This window comes from Papilio polytes, unplaced genomic scaffold, assembly GCF_000836215.1.
Source record: "Papilio polytes unplaced genomic scaffold, Ppol_1.0 DF821956.1, whole genome shotgun sequence".
Taxonomy (NCBI): domain Eukaryota; kingdom Metazoa; phylum Arthropoda; class Insecta; order Lepidoptera; family Papilionidae; genus Papilio; species Papilio polytes.
Window position 1 is genome coordinate 160841 of NW_013527248.1, and position 15579 is coordinate 176419.

The window sequence follows — 15579 nt, forward strand, 5'->3', positions numbered from 1 at the left end:
GAACTTTAGGGAGAATTTAAAACATTTTTTCTTGGCTATGGCGAAATATTTAGTTTCAATACTCTTAATTTTATTCTAGTTAATTTTATACAACATACTATATCCTATGTGGGGTAACACGAATGGATAAGATACGAAATGAGTACATTAGAGGAAGTTTGAGAGTAGCCCCCATAGTAGAGAAGGTAAGGAGTAAAAGATTAGCATGGGGGCATGTTATGATGAGGGATGAATCGCATGTTACAAGGAGAACGTTAGTTATGAGTACACCGGTAGAGGTAGACATAGAAAGAGATGTGTGAAAGGTGACATGATCAAGAAGAGAGTGACTGAGATTACGTATGATAGAGTTATTTGAAGGACGAAAATCCGCTCTACTAAAGGAGTAGGATTAGGTAGATATGATAAATCTACATATATTCCGACGATGTGCTGTTCAAACAAGTGAGAAAAGTCGTTTAGCAGTTACTGCGTGCGACACGAGAGAGCGCTAGCGTCGTCTGTCTTGCGTCGTCGATGCCAATCGATAGGCTCTAGCTCGCGCACGTCCAGCTCTTCAACTTTTGAGCAATTAACTGTGTGAATTAAAACTTATTAAGAATAAGTACTAGTCGTAATCTAAATTGGAAAGGACTTTTAAACACATTTAGGAACCTTTGACAACACTATTGTCGATTGTTTCACAGCTTTCAACTGTTTAGTTGCACAACTAAAAATCGAGTGTTCACCTCCACATGAGGTCTACTAGACTAAATAGTTGTGCGATGGTTCTGTCAAAGTTGTGTATTCTCTCTTTATATTTGAAATAATCTATGTAGAGGTTACAAGAGAGAACTTATAAGTGTTACCAGCACAGGTGTGTAAAATACAGCTAAAAAATCTAGTTTCAAACTTGACATGAATCTAAGTTAAGAAGTGTCTATTAATGCATATTATTTTCGGGAGCTTTTTCCCTTTAAGGAAATTGTTATCGGGAGCTTTTACATTCGTATCTAGCAACACTAACACACGAACAACTCCGCGATACCAAATTCCAGTCGTCAGTCCGTGTTCGACCGTCGCTGAGAGTCTTGGTTAAGTGTGTGACACAATTTGTGCTTTTTCTGTGTAATCCGTGTTTATTAGTGTTTTGTGACATCCCAGCCTATTATACTTCGTTTCTGATATATAAGGTATGTAAGTATATAAAAGTTATGCGTAGTCTTTGAAACTAAGTTACGATGTGAAACATTTGTTTTGGATTCCCCTAAGTTCTGTTAAGAAATAACTGAATCGAAATGTTTTAATTGGCTTTATTAATCATTTATTATTTAATAATGTTACTTGTTAGTTCACGTGGTATTTAGCTGTACAGTTATTTTGTTTAAAAATTATTATAATTAGAAATGTCAATAGTGTAGTAGATACAGGTTGAAGAATAAGAGATAGTAGGTTCGAATCCATGGTGTTTTTTTTAGTATTTCATAATAAAATTAGCTTTTTTTTATTGTTATAAATAATTAAATGTATATTATATACTCAAGTAATTAAAATTATTTCGGATCTATTTTAAAGATTGATATATTGGTTTTGACGCAAGATTTGTATAAATGCAAAATATATAAAGCTGTTCCCGTGCGGCTTCATACGCATGGAATTATGAAAATTTTATTTCATTGTTTACATTTTTCAAATTATCAAGAGCAAATGTCAAAATGACATGACATGACAAACCTTGGTAATCTTGTTTCCTTGATGTTGGCAGCAATTTATGGCCTCTTTCCCACATTAGGGTTTTTATCCAAAATATTTATCCCCTAAGTTTAATGGCGTGAAAATATTTCGCCTAGAGCGTGACGTAAGTGTAGGGCATTTTATTAAAAAACGAATTATTCAAAAATATGCTGTAATTGCTGACATCTTAGGCAACAAAGAAGTGTGTGTTTACGCTTTATTATAATAGTATACTATAAGAAAATAAAAATAATTTGGTCATATAATGTTAAAGCTATTTCAATAAATAATCAAAAATGTCCTAAAAACCTTTTTTTAACTATATCAATCTTAACTATATTCAATATTTTTTATTTAAATTTCATTGTTTTGCATGGACTCCTCTCAGGTGAAGCCTTCCTCTAAGGTTTTCCACTTGTCTCTGTTTTAGCAAAATGTAAGCAATATAATTTACGTCAAATAAACCATTGTCAAAGAGGACATAAAAAAGCATAGGGTGTACTAAAATGTATTTCTTCGGATTTAACATTGCAAAGGTTTCTTAAAATTTCCATGTTGAGTTTTCTTTACTCGAATATCTTAACTTATATTGACATAATTCTGTCCTTTTCAGACTGTTTAAAAAAAAGAGAGATGGCACAAATCTTACTAATATTATAAATGCGAAAGTTTAGATGGATGGATGTTAGAGTTTGTAGCCTTAACGGCTGAACGGATTTCGAAATTTAGCATAGACGTAGAGGATAGTGTGGCACATAGGCAACTCACTTTTGTTTTTTAATTCCACGTGTACGGAGTCGCGGGCGAAAGCTAGTTATAATAATAAAGAGGAAAGATTTGTATTTTTTGTATGTATTGCAATAACTCAAAAACTACTGGGCCGATTTTAGAAATTAAACCGCTAGAAAGGTGATATTTTTAATTTATTTTGATTTCACGCAAAGTTGCGAGCAACAGCTAGTTTAATATTAGTAAGACTAGAATTCGAATCTAAGACTGTAGTTAACTTAAGCTATCGGAACTTGAAGTTAAACAATTAAGTAAACACGACCGTGAATTCACATGAGTTATTTATTTTAAGAGACAGTGGTGCTCAAATTTCACAGATTATTCCCAATCGTCAACCCGCTCTGTCCGAACGTGGAAACAGATGAGAGTTAAATGTTTTATCCGTCTCATGCGACGAGGCGACGGTTGGAACTTATTTAATTTCTTAACGGTTCTATCTGCCACCTTATTGCCGATAGTGGGACAGATGAAATTTTGAACCGTTAAGAACACTTGAACCGTTTTTTCACGTGGGGACAGAGCGGAATGTTACGATGGATGGATGTTTGTTAGCGTTTGTAGCCTAAACGGCTTAACGTATCTCCATGAAATTTGGCACAGGTTTAGAGCATAGTCTGGAAGAACACATAGGCTACTTTCTATCCCGGGAAAAGTTACGGTTCCTGTGGGATTCATTAATTTAGTTTTTTATTGTTTACCCGATCATTCTGCAACGGTTCAACATATCTTATTGAAATTTGGCACAAATACAAAAGAAAGTCTGAAGTATACATGGGATAAGGTTCATTCCCAAGAAATGTCCGGTTCCCGAGGCATATTAGCTTTTTGTTATGTTATTATAGTTCGTATCTTTTCTAATACCACGCGGACGAAGTCGCGGGCAACAGCTAATCAACTACAAACAAGATTTATTTGAAAGGAAAACAGAGCGCCGAGTTGTCAGCTCTTCGATTTTTAAACACTAATTGGTACTTAAATATAACAGGCTTATTAATTCAAGTATCCAATTTAGGTCAGGTAACTCAACTACTAGCTCCCGGCTTCGTATAGATTTCTTACTACAACAGTGGTAGTGCCCGCTTTAACATCTTAGCACGGCACGCCCGGTGTAATACGACGACCACACAGAAGACAGCCGTGAAATTGAAACAATTCCGTGTTTCGTCTGATGAGTATGGTGCCGGAGGCGTAATTTAAGTCCCTTTCTCTTTATCACCCTTTTCTTATAAGGAGAGGATGGGAAGGGGAAGTGGATTTGACGGTGGAGGAGATGCATAGGAAGGGGCAATATCCTCTATATGTGCGTCTCCTCCTCCGTCGATTAAAGGTAAGCAACGCATCTGCGATCGCGGATGTCTATGGGCAGCGGTCGCTTCGTCATTTAGGCGGATTCAGGTGGCCGCTTGCTCGTTTGCCACCATATGTTATAAAAAAAAAAAACTATATTACTTCTTACTATACTGTTATCATCGCGACTCCGGTAGCGACCTTTGAGGAAACTGTTGCAAATAAGTTCTCCGATTGTCGATTGTTTCGCAATTCAACTGTTTAGTTGCACAACTAAAAACCAAGTGTCATCTCTACAAAAGGTCATAAGAATCAAAGCGAGACTAAACAGTTGTGCGATACTTTAGTGGTGCACGCTAGTAGATAGCCTATATGGTCTTCTAGACTATCTAGTTACAATCGAGATCTGTTCAGCAGTTTAGGTTAACTCTAACAAACATCAAAATTTTCGCATCATACTAATATCTTACTAATATTATAAATGCGAAACATAAATGGATGGATGGATGGATGGATATTTGTTAGCGTTTGTAGCCTAAAAGGCTGAACGGATCTCTATGAAATTTGGCACAGGTTTAGAGCATAGTCTGGAAGAACACATAGGCTACTTTTTATCCCGGGAATAGTTACGGTTCCCGTGGGATTCATTAATTTAGTTTTTTAATGTTTACTCGATCATTCTGCAACGGTTCAACATATCTTATTGAAATTTGGCACAGATATAAAACAAAGTCTGGAGTACAGATGGGATAAGGTTACCCGAGAAATGTCCAGTTCCCGAGGAATATGTAGCTTTTTGTAGTTTATATAGTTTGTATGTTTTCTAATACCACGCGGACGAAGTCGCGGGCAACAGCTCGTAATATTATAAATGCGAAAGTTTAGATGGATGTTTGTTAGAGTTTGTAGCCTAAACTGCTGATCGGATTTCGATGAAATTTGGTATAGATGTAGAGGATAGTCTGGAAGAACACATGGGCGACTCACTTTTGTTTTTTTATTATTCCAAGAAGACGTAGTCGCGAGCGACAGTTAGTTTATAATAAGTGAGATATGGCAGTTTGAGTAGCGTTTGGTGTAATTTTTATCAAGCACACTCGGTATTATTCAGTCCGTGGGAGCGTAAATATTGGTTTTTGATAACGTAACGTATCATTTGGAATACTTACAGTGAGGTTATATTGTAGAAAAACAGTGGTAGAGCCCTTCAACATTGCACTGTAAGGCTCGGTATAACACGACCACACAAGACGGGCGTCAAGTGAGAATAATTCCACGTACTCTGATGAGTGTGGTGCCCGTCTTAATAGTTCTTTACCCTTTTCTAATAATGAAAGGATGGGAAGGGTCAGTGGATGCGGTGGTAGACGAGACGCAGCGGTCGCTTCGTCTTTTCGATTAATTCAGATAGCCTCTTGTTTGTTTGAACTAAACTATCGCACAACTGTTTTGTCTTGCTTTGATTTCTATAAGCTTAAATGGAGGTGAACACTAATCAATGTAGATACTTAAACGCTACTTTACTTTCAATTGTCAATTGTTATGGTAAATGTAGAAAGCATTACGTAGAAATATCACTGCATACCTCGACTGACACAAAGTAATAATTGTACAATATAGACGTAACAGCTACAATAAGGTAGGTTTACTATTATCAAGGGATTATTTCGACACTTTTTAGTGCATTTTTTTTTAGAAACTTTAGTGTATTTTGTTTGGAAATCGGTTTTGTTTTTTTTATTATTAGTTGTGCAACTAAACAGTTGAATGCTGGGAAACAATCGACAATCTCTCTCCGCCTTTATTTCCATATGACGCCAAGGAATAAAGTCGACGTCTTTATGAAATCTAGTCTAGACGGGAAATGTGTTTCCTAGACGAGATTCAATTTGCGTTATCAATTCAATTTTGTATTCAATGAGTCGACTCTGTACTTTGAAAGAATGATAAATGAACATGTATATAAAAGGAGAATAAAAAAATACAGATTAGACATAGTTGAGACTTCATTTGAAAAATAAATATTTTTTTAGTTTAGTTTATATTCTAGCTGTTGCCCACGACTTCCTTCACGCAATATAAAGATAAAAAAGTAGCCTATAATATGCCCGTCTATGTCAGCTACCCTTCAGTGAAAGTCCGGTCGAAATCGGCCCAGCGGCCGGAGATTACCCGGGACAAACGCGGCTTGCGGACAGACAGACAGACAAATTTACAATATACATCATCTCGAAATCTGGAATTTTTCTTTTGATGTTACAAACAGACTTTTCAATCTATACTATTATAATAAAGCGTAAACACACATATCTTTGTTGCCTAAGATGTCAGCAATTACACCATGTTTTTGAATAATTCTTTTTTTAATAAAAAGTCCTACACCTACGTCACGCTTTAGGCTATATATTTTCACGCCATTAAACTTGGGGGGTAAAAATTTGAGATAAAAACCCTAATGTGGGAAAGAGACCATAAGTTGCTGCCAATATCAAGAAATCAAGATTGCCAAGGTTTGTCATGTCATGTCATTTTGACATTTGCTATTGATAATTTGACAAACGCAAACAATAATATAAAATTTTAATAATTTGATGCGGATGGAGCCACACGGCAACAGCTAGTTTCATTATAATGTAGATTACGTGGAGTTTAAAAATTTTCGTCCGTCTAATTTGCCTAAAACTTTGAAAATGCATTTCTTTATAGACCGGTTTCGTGTGTAATTCACACGGACCGCATACAGTTCGATTAAATCGATAATTTATGCAGATTGAATGCAAGCGTCACTATTTGTACGGGCTATCTCAGTCCGTGCCGCGCCATGCGTTCGGGTATAGTGATGTCCGTAGGATAGTCGATAAAATTATATATCGATAAAATTATTATTAGAATCCCACAAATAATATAAAAACTGCCGAGTCTCGCTTTTAAAACTGTGTTAGATGACATGTAAAACCAAGTTATTTTAGTTAGTGTTATGAAATCGTGACAATTACACGGCGCCATAATTTTGAAATAACACCACTAGTTTTATGCCATTTGTCATAAATAGAATAAACGTTTTTCTAGAATTAAAATTTATTATGTAAAAAATCATTTAACCACGATAATTTTTTTTATAGTTACTATACCATATATACAAATTTATAAAATTATACGATCAATACAAAATCATTTTAAATCTAGTAACTTTTAACGTAGCTATTTTTTTATTATTTTTCCTAAAAAAATAAACATTCTTGTCACGATATGGCTTAAATATAATATTTTCAAAGTTTAATTTCAATATTAGAATATGATAATACTTGTGTTATTTCAACTGACAACTATTTACTTTTATGAATATAATATATAATAGATGACATTAAAATACTCTTGAATTAAAAAAAAGTATTACGCAAGAGACAAAAGTATCGATATCGATGTTAATATCGTGGGTACATCACTACAATGTGTAGTCGCATTAGAGTGCCTCACTATCAGTGGCGCTGTTTGCTCAGGCTCGCGTACGTCCCTACATCATTATTTCATCATTAGTACTCTGTTGAAGATCTACAAGTCTAGACTTTCAGCTGTACTAATGGACAGTACATTTAATTGTTTAAAACAATATGAACGTCATGAGTGAAGATTAAAGGTGACATTTAGATTTGATTGGTCCCTACTAATATAAAGAGGAAACATTTGTATTTTTGTATATATTGAAATAACTCAAAAACTACTGGGTCGATTTCAAAAATTCTTTCATCACTAAAAAGCTACGTTATCAGTGAGTAATATAGGCTATGGTTTATCCCTTTTTTTTAAATTTTACACAGACGAAGTCAGCGACTGTAAGTTTTTTAATAGTTTTTGATGGTTAAAAAGCTTTTTTGGACTAAATGTGGCCACAGATTATGTCAAAATAAAACAATTAAAATTGGGGAAATATAGGACAAACCAAGCGCACCATCACCAGCCGCATAAAAGAACATATTCGAGCTGTCAAAAACGTCGACCCTCAGAAGTCGGCCATAGCTGAACATCTTCTGGATCCCTCCACCAATCACTGGATCGAACTTCATAGTCCCCAGGTACTTTCGACAGAACGCCACTACATACCGAGATTGGTTAGAGAAGCAATTGAAATTACAAAGTGCCAAAATTTCAATCGCGAAGATGGGTTTAAATTGTCAAGTGCCTGGAATCCAGTAATCCAGTATTACAACAAAACTGGAAAGCAGTCATTTTCAAGTAAGCGCACAAGTGTGGACACCGTGAGTGTAGTTTGTCGACAGAAAACAACTAGTGTGAACTGTAGTGAAAACGAGGACAATAATAGTAGTGGTCGCCGTATCAGGAGAAAAGTAGACCGATATGGCTTCGTGTAACTTTTTTTTTTTTTTCACACTACCGCATTTCTTCAGTCAGCCCGTGAACATGGCGCATGCAACTGTGCCGAAATATCGGGAGCTAAAACAATTCAATCGTGGTAAGAAACCCGTATCTTACGAACATTAAAATTAAAATTGAATTGTTTTTCTACAAATATGGGATAAGAAATAACTAATTTTACTAATATTATAAATGCGTAAAATGTATGCGTTTGTTAAAGTCTACTTACTGTTGTTTTTTTTATTGCCACGTGTACGGAGTCGCGGGCCAAAGTTAGTATTTAATAAATACATTAACTGAATAAAATAAACACTCATTTTGTCCCTTCAATGAATTAACACATTTCAAAACCAATTTTGTGGTCGAATACACCATTCCCCCGTAAACAAAGTCAATCTAGTTTGACGTTTATCAGAAAATATGGCCGCCAAGATGGCGTAGCGTGGGCGGGCATTTTTCCCGCCAAGACGGCACGGGTTGTAAATTAAATATATTGAAAAAAATATATTAAAACGGCTGTATTTATTGCTGATTAATAATATGATTTATTGCCGTATTTTATTAATAACAAGCGTGTTTATAAATGTTGGGTTTAAAATGGACATTATATAGTTTCTTAAAAAAGTAAAGATATAATTTTTAACACGAACTATTGGATTTATTATCTGTGATTCTTATACAGATATAAAACATCAAGTTTTTTACGGAACAAAGTAGAGGCAAATCATTTATCGTTTTGTAAAAGCTTCTTTGTTTTTTTAGGATAACGTGTGAATAAGGGATATCGTTCTGACTTACTATAAAGATATTTGGCATTTTATCTTGTCTGTTGGTTTATAGTTTCCCATGTAGATGTTAAATTTACCATACTTGATATAGATTATTTAGGACGTTTCATAGAATGATTTATTTTTAAAATAATTGACGTATGTTTTTATAAGTTTACTTCTTACAAATATCTATGGTTACTATTATAATAAAGCGTAAACACACACTTTGTTGCCTAAAATGTCAGCTATTACACCATATTTTTGAATAATTCTTTTTATAATAAAAAGCCCTACATTTACGTCACGCTTTAGGATATATATTTTCACATCTTAAAATTAGGGGGTAAATATTTTGGATAAAATCCTAATGTGGGAAAGAGACCATAAGTTGCTGCCAACATTAAGGAAGCAATTGTCGTTTGTTCATTTGAATTTTGACATTTCATGAGGATAAAGCCGCACTGGAACAACTAGTTATAAATAAGTTTGGATGGATAGATATTCAAAGCGGCTCAACGACCAAATTTGTCACAAATATAGAACATCGCCTATGTTTATTTACAAAGTTTTTGGCAGGATAAGAGTCGTATCCAAAAGCTAATTAAATTAATTTTTTTTACCTAATTTCCGTTACAAATGAGATTGAAAGTAAAATTACTAAAGTATTATTTGTTGAGACAAAAGTTTGAGTTTATGAAATTGTAACCTGTAGTACACACAACTGTAGTGCGATTGTCGATTGTTTCGCAGCTCAACTGTTTAGTTCCACAACTAAAAATCGCTTAGTATACCTCCATATAAGCTTATTTGAATCAACACAAGACTAAACAGTTGTGCGATAGTTTAGTCAAACGTGCACGCACTATATAATAATTATTTTGTTACCATAATTCTCATCAAGTGTGTCATACAAGTATTTTCTACCACAATGGAGTGACATTATTTGACCTGTCACATCTGACTCACATTGTCACTTAGAGAGGATTAAACTATATTGGTCAGGTGTGCTTAAACACTTAACAACACAGCCAGGGGTACATAATCTATACCCGAACCTCAACCTTTGTATATAGACTCAACCGGTTGACATTGTACTGTGTTTTTTTTATATTATGAGGTGGCTAACGATGAAGCGGCCACCTAAATCCATCAAAATGGCGAAGCAACGGCTGCCTATACATCCTCAATTGCAGATGCGTTGCTTACCCTTAAAAAACGGAGGAGGAGACGTACATAAAGAGGATATTTCCCCTTCCTACTCGTCTCCTCCACCGTCAAATCCATCCATTCCTCATAAGAAAAGGGTGGAACGATAAAGGGACTAAAATTGGGTCTTCGGCACCACACTCAATAGACGAAACGCGGAATTGCTTGTACTTCACGCTTGTCTTCTGTGTGGTATTGCTGGGGGCGATCCGACCCATTCGTGCGAAGATGTTATAGCGGCCTCTACCACTGTCTAATCTCGATGTAAATCAGACATGTTGACCATAGGAAGAACACATAAGCTACTTACTATATTCGTAATTCCGCGTGTAGAGAGCCAAATCTAGTTGAATAAAATTTGCCTATTGCGGGTCGCAAGTTGAGCACCCCTGCAGTAGGCTGTTAAAGCCTCCTGAAGGCGATACTGCGGCAATGTCGCGCTAATGCGGCTGTCACGTAGACTTGCTTATTGGCTCATCCCTTACTAGTGATGTGACGTATGGACTATCGATATTATGTTTTAATCATTATAACGATGTGTTTCGAATGCAATGACATTTGTTCTGACACATGCTGGCTTGTCTTACATTTGATTAAAATAGAAGCATAATTATATGTCTTACTGTAGACAGAGGAATTTTGCGGTAATATCTTACATCGAGATAGATGTCATATTCGATAAAAAATTATTTTAAAACTACCATTATCAGAAATGTCTTGAATATAGACTCAAATCTGATATCTTTTTGAGTTTATGCATAAACACTTTATAAATAATTATTCTATAAATAAAGTGTTGAAGCTGTTAATAAAATATTCGATATCGATAAATCGATATCATTGACATCACTAATTGTGCAAATATTGAGATATCGATCGGCGTCGAAGCACTCGCCACGGTCAATAATACACCGAGCTTTTGTTTAGTAAGAAAGCTAATTTGGTAACAACGACTACCTCAAAGCTCTTTGGAGAGCGTATTTATTTTGTATACTAGCTGTTCCCGCGTCTTCGTTTGGTCTTAATTTCATCCAGATGAGGACAGAGATGTCGATTGTTTCCCAGCCTTCAACTGTTTAGTTGCAAAACTAAAAGCGAGTAGTATACCTTCATATAAGCTCATAGGAATCAAAGCGACTAAACAGTTGTCCGATAGTTTAGTTTCAAGTGTGCGGGCTTTTATAATATTTGAATATAGTACTTAGTGCAGTTGGTGTTATGTACGTGACCAGTTATTCAAAATAATTCATTGAAAATAACCGTTATTTGTCAGATTGTAAGTTTATTGTCTCAATCAGGGCTTGTCCGACTACTGACTGATAGAAGCTCAGATAGCTTAATGACGTCACTGTCAGATAAGATAAGAACCAATATTTCCATCACATTTTACACGTTGGATTGTTATCAGACACTTTACAATTTGGTAGGCCCTTAGTTTCCTTTCCCTCACTTAATTCCTATCAATTGATTATCAAACTGTCATATAAATAACTTAACCCTTACGACTTAAGTTTAACTGATCCAAATGGTTAGTGATTCAGAGTTAATTCTGGTGTTATATATTTGACCCAGATCGACGTTAGCTGATCAGTTAAATTGATATAGTTTGAATCGATTTTATGTTATAAAGATTTGTTTCTATCTTACTTCTTATATAAATTTATATCTATACTAATATTATGAAGAGCAAAGATTTGTATTTTTGTGTATTTCAGATTTAACTAAATCTATTGGGCTCATTTTAAAAATAGGCTATATTTTTTAATTTCAAGCCGACGAAGTCGCGGGCAACGACTAGTATTCAATAACTTCGCTTTAAAGCACCGATTACAATCTAACAGATGTTAAAATATACGGGATTTGTAGTTTAAAACGCTATTTAATATTAAAGTATCGATTTAGTCTGTCGTTAGTTTTTGCACGCGCACGAAGTTACGGGCAACTGCTTGTATATTATGTTCCTTTATTGACTTTTTAAAAAACGTAAGTATTTTTTTTTATTTCGTCGATTTTTATACTATTTATAATAAGTAAATAGTTAGATAAACGGATATATGGACCTTCAACTCTTCCGTTAGACTTATCGATAGCAAATATCGACATATCAACGTCACTAGAGAGTAAATATTGACGCGTCTGTCGCGTGTTGACTAGTGATGGTACTTGAATGTACGATAAAAGATAGAAATCATTTACATAAAATTTTAATTTTGTTTCAAGTATTGAATATGTTGTTAATATTATAAATGCAAAGTTTTGATGGATGTATGTTAGAGTTTGTAGCCTAAACTAAACTGATCTTAATGAAAATTGACATGTAGAGCATAGTCTGGAAGAACACATAGATTATTTACTTTTGTTTTTTTTATTAATCCTACGCTGACAGAGTTCTGGACGAAAGCTATATTTCTTTTTATCTTTGTTTCGTTGTAAAGGCTTTAAAGTTGACTAAAGAAATATGAGAACGAAGTAAAAAATGTATCAAATAACCGACCGCAGTCCGAAATCATTTCTGATATCGTATTTAAAAGATTTTAACGTAACGCTTGAAGGGATTTGTTGAATACTTTCTGTTCATTGGGTTATATTAAAATAGCTGTCGCCCGCGACTCCGTTCACGTGGAATTAAATAAAATGAGTAGCGTATATGTTCTTTCAGACTATCCTCTACATCTATACCAAATTTCATCGAGATATGTTCAGCAGTTTAGGCTACAAACTCTAAAAAACATCCATCTAAACTTTCGCATTTATAATATTAGTATGATTGGAGTTTTAGAGCGGGCGCACACTTTTGACTAAACTATTGTGCGATTGTCGATTGTTTCGCGAATCAACTGTTTAGTTGCACAACTAAATATCGAGTGTTCACCTCCATATAAGCTTATAGGAATCCAAGGAGACTAAACAGTTGTGCAATAGTTTAGTCAAAGTGCGTACACTCTTAAACTACATTTCTATACTAGCTGTGCCCATGCGACTTCGTCCGCATGAACTTAAAAGTCTGGAACACATAGGCTACTTTTATATTCCAAATAAAATAAAAACTTAACTAACGTTTCTCTTAAATAAATATCTATTATTTATTGTTAACGAGCTGTTGCCCGCAACTTCGTCCGCGTAGTATGAGAAAACATACGAACTATATAAATTATAAAAAGCTACGTATCCCTCAAGAACCGGACATTTCTCGGGGATGAAGCTTATCCCATGTGTACTCCAGACTTTGTTTTATATCTGTGCCAAATTTCAATAAGATATGTTGAACCGTTGCAGAATGATCGAGTAAACATTAAAAAACTAAATTAATGAATCCCACGGGAACCGTAATTATTCCCGGGATAAAAAGTAGCCTATGTGTTCTTCCCGACTATGCTCTAAATCTGTGTCAAATTTCATGGAGATCCGTTCAGCCGTTTAGGCTACAAACGCTAACACACATCCATCCATCCATATACTTTCGCACTTATAATATTAGTAAGATAATTCGCTGTTTATAATATTAGTTAGTTAATAAATTGTTATATTAAGTATTCACGGTGGCATGCAAATAGGACGCAAGTCACAAGACGCATTTCATAATTGTAATCATTTTTTTCTTGTCCCACATTGATATATGGTTGGCAGTTAAAATTAATTACTCACCCGACATCTCGTGTCTTGATAAGATATGTAATTATTTGATACAATAAGGCATCCTGCACACGATGAACACAATACAGCTCGTGGCTTTTTGACCGACTTCCCAAAAGACGGAGGTACTCAATTCGTCTGTATGTTTTATTTTATTTTTTTATGTGTGTTACGGCATAACTCCGCCGCTAGTGGACCGATTTTGATAATTCTTTTTTTATCCGGAAGGTAATGCTTGCAGGTGGGTCCCGTTTTTTTGTTTAATTTTTGGAGTCAAAGACTACGACGTAGTTAAATAGTTTTTCTCGCCCTTAACCTACAGTCTCAGTATTCTTCTAATCTTACTAATCGATACGAATATTATAAATGCGAAAGTTTAGATGGATAGATGTTTGTAAGAGTTTGTAGCCTAAACTGCTGAACGGATTTCGATGAAATTTGGCGTAAATGTAGATGATAGTCTGGAAGAACACATAGGCTACTTACTTTGTCTATATTAATATTATAAAGAGGAAACATTTGTATTTTTGTATGTATTAAAATAACTTAAAAACTACTGAACCGATAAAAATAATTCTTTCACCAGTAAAAAGCTATGTAAATAATGAATGACATAGGCTACATTTTTATATTTTAATTTCACGCAAAGTCGCGAGCAACAGCTGGTATTATAAATGCGAAAGTTTAGATGGATGTTTGTTACCTAAACTGCTAAACGGATCTCGATTGTCATAAGATGCAGAGGATAGAGAACACATAGGCTAATTTCTTTTTTAAATCTACATGGACGAAGTCGCGGATGAAAACTAGTATACTTTAAACATTTGAAAACACTCGTATGTAGTAGTTATTACTAAACATAGTTTGTTGACTGCATTTTTAATATTGAATCACCAACAATCATTACTAATTGCATAAAATAGGCTAGGTAGGTTTTAGTAAAGTCTAGACTTGGTTTGTAAAGGCGTTGTCCACGCAGTAGATTATAATCTTATTATTGACTAAGGTACCTAGCCCGGTACACATATATGCTACATTACAATACCTTAGCATTTTTTATTTATTTATCTATTTATTTATTGCAATTAAATTTCCCTCGGGAACCGGACATTTCTCGGGGATGAAGCTTATCCCATGTGTACTCCAGACTTTGTTTTATATCTGTGCCAAATTTCAATAAGATATGTTGAACCATTGCAGAATGATCGAGTAAACATTAAAAAACTAAATTAATGAATCCCACGGGAACCGTAACTATTCCCGGGATAAAAAGTAGCCTATGTGTTCTTCCAGACTATGCTCTAAACCTGTGTCAAATTTCGTGGAAATCCGTTCAGCTGTTTAGGCAACAAACATCCATCCATCCATCTAAACTTTCGCATTTATCATATTAGTAAGATTATACAAACATCTATATAAAGTAACAACAATAAGGACACCTTCGGGCGTGTAATATAATGAGTACAAATGCAGCAGAAACAAACTTTGGGAACAACATAATGCACCTAAAACCATATCATATTTGCAAAACACTTTATAACACAAACAACAGAACGAAACAAAAAAAAATCTCATCAAGCACAATCTAGATTATCACGATTGGCCAAGGGTTACACCTTAGTTTTAATGCTTATAGTTTAAAGAAATCTTGAATTGAGTAGAAAGCTTGGTCTAGCAACCAGTTTTTCAGATTTATTTTAATTACTTTACCATTCATTTCTTTTATGTTTATTGGTAAATGATTGAAAACCCTAATAGCAGTGGCATATGCTTTTCATGACATGATGACAAACCATTGCAACCTTGC

The 15579-nt window shown here is 34.6% G+C and overlaps 1 protein-coding gene across 3 annotated transcripts in view; it reads left to right on the plus strand.

Annotated features, from left to right (window-relative positions):
- The first annotated feature begins 1031 nt into the window (after positions 1-1031).
- The window catches only part of LOC106107612 (protein slit), a 114602-nt gene continuing 100054 nt past the window's right edge, over positions 1032-15579 (plus strand). For all 3 annotated transcript variants that reach the window (XM_013288520.1, XM_013288518.1, XM_013288519.1), the window contains exon 1: positions 1032-1172. The gene's annotated coding sequence lies outside the window, so the exon portion shown is untranslated. The remainder of the gene's footprint in view (positions 1173-15579) is intronic.